This window comes from Tripterygium wilfordii, chromosome 14 (assembly GCF_013401445.1).
Source record: "Tripterygium wilfordii isolate XIE 37 chromosome 14, ASM1340144v1, whole genome shotgun sequence".
NCBI classification, from domain to species: domain Eukaryota; kingdom Viridiplantae; phylum Streptophyta; class Magnoliopsida; order Celastrales; family Celastraceae; genus Tripterygium; species Tripterygium wilfordii.
The window spans coordinates 4,546,252-4,552,251 of NC_052245.1; positions in this window are offsets into that span (position 1 = coordinate 4,546,252).

A 6,000-nucleotide genomic window follows, 5' to 3' on the forward strand; every position below is an offset into this window, starting at 1 on the left:
TTTGAGAGTATGTTCTTTATTGGTTCGATTGAGTCCATCAGTATTGCAGTGCCGCTTACTTGTGGTGTGGAGCGTTGTGTCTTGGGAAGAGATTGTCCTGATAGCAAAGGCACCAAGTGGCTGGAACAAGTTCTCTATAAGGAGATTTGCTAACGCATACCTCGCTCCCTCATCTCCAGTCCAGTTCATTCAACATTTGGTTTGGTATTTTAATTCAAGCAATAATTCTTGTACTTGTATGTTACCGTGCTGTTGTTGCTTGTTATATATATGCTACTGTGCTCTGTTTTAATTCAAGCATTTGTTTTATGCATGCTTATATTCCGACAAGAAGAAGATAGCTGAAGAAAGCATTTCATTCAACATAGCCACAACAGCTATCGAAGTGACAATATTTACAAGATGAGTTTCAAATGTAAAAGTAATCAACGTTTAACTGAACAAATGGGACATGTACAGATTGAATAAAATATTTACTTGTAATGGACCCAAAAACCAACTATGGACCTAATAAGCAAACCAAGCCTAAAGAGTTAAAAGAAGAGAGCCCACAAATAAAGTGCCCAAACCAGATAATCATAGAAACCCAACTTCGTAAGAACAAAGCTAGGGCAAGAATGAGTGAATGACAGACACCATGAGAGACGCACGATCAAGCTTCAACTAGGAGAGAATCTCAACACTCTCAGTCCAAACTACACTATTGTAGGTGATGAAGACGTCGATTCTCCCTCTGAGACTTGTTCCTTTTCGTGATTAGTGTTATGCAACCCAGGTGGAAATCACAAGCAATAGATATATCAAACAACTCTGGAGGAATATATATATATCTGGAAGTATAAACAAGTCTTTAACAGAGATATTACAGCAGTAGAACACGAAGTAAATAACTAGGACAACAATGAGGTGCCTATTCGAGAGAGGCGGCTCTCCATGGATTCAGAATTGTCTTAAACATCCAAAATCAACAACCCTAACAGCAACCCATACTATAAATAGTAGCCCAAACAAAACAATCTTGACCATCCAACGAACTTCACTATCCAACGGCTAGCACAAAGACACCAAAACGAGTGTATTTGGAAGGCACGTGACAATACCCTCCCCATCAAAAGACCTTGCCCACAAGGTCAGGAAACTGGTCTGCCAAGGAGCTATACAGAACCCAAGTGGCTTCGGAGGCATCTTGACCATGCCATTTGATCAGTAATTCAGCTGCGGGGGCAGTTCCTCTCTTAACCAAACGTCTGTCCAGTACTAATTCTGGTGTAGGTAATGGTTGTCCTTCAGCATTGATGGGAGGGAGAGTGGCGGAGAGTACCGGAGTGTTCCCGATATACGTCTTCAACTGTGAAACATGGAAGACAGGATGAATGAGAGAACCTGGAGGCAAGTCTAGTTTATAAGCAACTGTGCCCATCTTTTGGAGGATAGCATAAGGGCCATAGTACCGAGGTGCAAGTTTGAGATTCTGTCGTTGGGCCACCGAGAGTTGCCTATAAGGCTGTAACTTCAAATAAACCAAATCACCGAGTTCAAAAGAGATGGGTGTTCTCTTGTTATCCGCAAACCGTTTCATACTGTTTTGGCTTTTTGTAAGATTGTGGCGCAGGATACTCATGATTTCATCTCTAGAGTGGAGATAAGAATCGACCGCAGCAATGGCAGTGGTGCCAGGAATGTAATCACATAGGCGAGGGGCAGCTCTGCCATACACTACTTCGAACGGAGTTAATTTCGTGCTTGTATGTGGCGTAGTATTATAACAGTATTCAGCCAAGGGAAGCCACTTCAACCAGGACTTGGGTTGAGTCCCTGCAAAGCACCGTAAATATTGTTCAAGAGCCTTGTTGACTGCTTCCGTCTGCCCATCGCTTTGGGGGTGGTAACTGGTCGAAAACTGCAACCGAGTACCCTGCAGATCAAAGAACTTCTTCCAAAAAGAGCTAGTAAAGACGGAGTCACGGTCCGTAACCATAGACTCTGGAATGCCATGAAGGCGGAAAATATTATCCAAAAAAATTTGAGCCACTGAAGCAGCCGTGTAAGGGTGAGATAGTGCCAAGAAATGAGCATATTTGGATAGCCGATCCACCACAACCAGCAGCACAGATTTCCCTGAAGATGTAGGTAAGCCTTCTATAAAATCAAGGCTAATATCTGCCCAGATTTTTGATGGAATGGGGAGAGGCTGCAAAAGTCCATACGGTTGAGCATTGAGGTACTTAGTAGTTTGACATTGTTCACAAGATTTGACAAAGGACTTAATGGAATTCTTCATCCCCGGCCAATAAAAATCCCTTTGAGCACGCTTCAGAGTTTTATTATAACCAGGATGTCCCGCCAATGGTGAACTATGTATTTGTTCGAGCACCTTGTTTCTAATACCGGCTTGAGCTCCCACCACCAATCTGTTTTTATACAATAGCACATCCTCTCTCAACGTGAACTGCAGAACAGATCCTGGATCAGTTTGTATGTCCGCAAGAATGCCCTGCACCCAGTTATCCCCTACATACGATAATTTGATCTCAGCCAGTAAATTCAAGGTAGGGATGGTGATAGCATATATAGCGGCCTGGAATGGAGCGGTACCCTCTTGTTGGCGCGACAAGGCATCTGCCACCAAGTTTTCTTTCCCTTGCTTGTATTCAATGGTAAAATCATATCCCAACAATTTGCTCACCCACTTCTGTTGAGTTGGTGTACCCACTTGCTGCTCGAGAAGAAACTTCAAGCTATGGTGATCGGTCTTTACCTGGAAAGTATGACCCAATAGATAAGCCCGCCATCGCTTCACAGCCGCTATAGAGCTAAAAGTTCCTTTTCATAAGTGGATAAATTTAGTGCTCTCCCCTTCTATACAGTGCTGAAATACGCGATTGGTCTCCCTTTTTGCATCAAAACCGCACCAATTCCTCCTCCTGACGCATCACATTCTATCATAAATGGCTGGCTGAAATCTGGTAAAGCCAAAACTGGAGGCGTGGATACTGTCTCACGTAAAGCAGTGAAGGCAGCAGTTGCAGACTCGTTCCACACAAAAGCATCCTTACCCAACAATTGATAAAGTGGTGCCGCAAGGGACCCATACCCCTTAATGAATTTCCTATAGTATCCTGTTAGGCCAAGGAAACCTCGCAAAGCTCTCACTGATTTGGGAACAGGCCAATCCCGCATTGCATGAATTTTCGTTGGGTCGGTGTGAACTCCGTGGCCATCAATGACATGCCCCAAATAAGTGACTTCCGAGACGCCAAAACTGCACTTTGAAAGTTTAGCAAACAACTGATGTTGTTGAAGTAAATCAAGGACAATAATAAGATGTTGCAAATGTTCCTCCCGAGATTTACTATAAACCAAAATGTCATCAAAAAAAACCAATACAAACCGCCTGAGATAAGGCTTGAACACTGTATTCATCAAACTTTGGAAGGTGGAAGGCGCATTTGTTAGCCCGAATGGCATAACTAAAAATTCGTAGTGGCCTTCGTGCGTACGAAATGCAGTCTTCGGAATATCCTCTTCGACTACCCGGATTTGATGATATCCCGAGCGTAAATCCAGCTTAGAGAAAATCCTCGCCCCATGTAATTCATCTAACAATTCATCAATGAGTGGCATAGGAAATCGATCCTTAATAGTCTCCTTGTTAAGGGCTCGATAGTCGACACACATACGCCAAGTACCATTGGCTTTGCGTACCAACAGAATCGGTGAAGAGAATGGGCTGGTACTGTCTCGGATCACACCAGACTTTAGTAATTCCTGAATGATTTTTTCGATCTCCGCCTTTTGATAGTGTGGATATCGATATGGGCGGACATTGATGGGTGCAGTGCCCTCTGTTAGAAGAATTCGATGATCCTGGACCCGACTAGGAGGCAATCCCGTAGGTTCAGCAAAAACGCCTGCATAAGTTTTCAACAGCTGTGCAATACCACTGTCTATGTCTTGCCGGGTAGGAGACCACTCTGAATCAATCAAGTGAAGCAGCACCCCATGCCTCTCAAGCGCATGAAATTTATCAGAATTCACTGTGGAAACTAAGGAGTTCGATGAAGGTTGAAGTCCGATCAATTTGCAATTCTGGTCCTGATGAACAAACTCCATTGTGAGGGTTCTGAAATTCCACTGGACCACTTCAAAATTCCTGAGCCATTGCATTCCGAGCACCATATCACAACCACCGAGGGGAAGGACTAGAAAATTTGCACAAAATTGTAGTTTCTGTAGAGTGAAGACTACCCCCTTATGTTTCCCCTGACTCTTAAGCACGTCTCCGTTGGCAATTTTGATTGGAACTGGAAGATGCTGATCAAACACTAACTGGGCCTTCTGAGATATCGCTGGATCAATAAAATTGTGAGTGGACCCGGTATCTATTAAGACCACAAACTGGTGTTTGCCAATTTTGCCTACCAATCTCATGGTTCTTGGCGCAGGAGATCCCGAAAGGGCATGCATGGTGATTTCCGGATTAGATGACGAAGAGCTAGTTGGGGAAACAAGAGGATCTACTCTGGTTTCTTCTTCGAATACCTGCCCTGCAGTGGAGATTATCCCTTCAGATGAGCCCGTGTCCTCCTGAGTGTCAATTAGAAAAAGTTTTGGATTTGGGCATCTATGGCCTGGAGCCCATTTTGCATCGCAACTATAGCATAGCCCCATCATTCTTTTCTCCCGCATCTGTTGATTTGTGTTGCGTTGAACTGAAAAACCCTTCGAACTATGTCTTGCAGAATCTGACGATGTCGTAGATTGGGGTGGACACACTGGAGTTCGACATTCCATATCCTGGGTATGGAAGAGAGAGAACCGGTGGTGGGGCCGGTAAAGCTGGGGCGGAGTAACTTGGGGTTTGAGTCACACCAAAGTGCTCCATATGATGGGGAAGAGTTCCCAAATGAGGGTTACGAAATTGTTTCTGAGTGGCTAACAAGGCTGCCTCCTGCATCTTAGCCATAGCATGGGCTGCCATTATAGTCTGTGGCATCAACATCTTCACCGGTAATCTGATTTCCTCTTTCAGTCCTCCTAAAAAACAACTCAGCTTATGAGCTTCAGACAGTCCTTGAACCCTCACAACTAGGTCTTCGAACTTGATTTTATACTCTTCGACTGTGCCGGTCTGCTGGAGGCGCATCAGCTCTTCTAGAGGATCCTCAAAGATACTTGGTCCAAAACGTGTTTGGAGCGCTACCATGAACTCAGGCCAGGATGGAAGTTGACCCGATGCCTGAAAATCTCGAGACCATATAGCGGCCCGACCTTCCATGTAATACGAAGCAATTAAGACCTTTTGAGTGTCTGGAGTCTGGTAGTAAGTGAAATACTGGTTAGCACGCTGTACCCAGATTGTCGGATCATCCCCGGAATACTTTGGAAAATCCAAGCGAGGATTTCTGTTCTGCCAAGCCCCATTTTCAGCCTGACGATCCCTCCTGCGCTCAAGACCCGGAACCACCTGTGGAGGAGCTGGTGGGGGAGCTGGAGCATGGTCCAAACGGTCAAGGCGAGTGTTAATGGCTTGAATCGCCGCAGTTAATGCCTCCAGATGAGTAGCAAGAATAGGTGCATCTAAGGGTGGCTCCTCTTCTGCCATTGCTCTAGTTTTAACCATGAGCGGAGAATCGAAACGCCTCTGATACCAATTTGTTATGCAACCCAGGTGGAAATCACAAGCAATAGATATATCAAACAACTCTGGAGGAATATATATATATATCTGGAAGTATAAACAAGTCTTCAACAGAGATATTACAGCAGTAGAACACGAAGTAAATAACTAGGACAACAATGAGGTGCCTATTCGAGAGAGGCGGCTCTCCATGGATTCAGAATTGTCTTAAACATCCAAAATCAACAACCCTAACAGCAACCCATACTATAAATAGTAGCCCAAACAAAACAATCTTGACCATCCAACGAACTTCACTATCCAACGGCTAGCACAAAGACACCAAAACGAGTGTATTTGGAAGGCACGTGACAATTAGA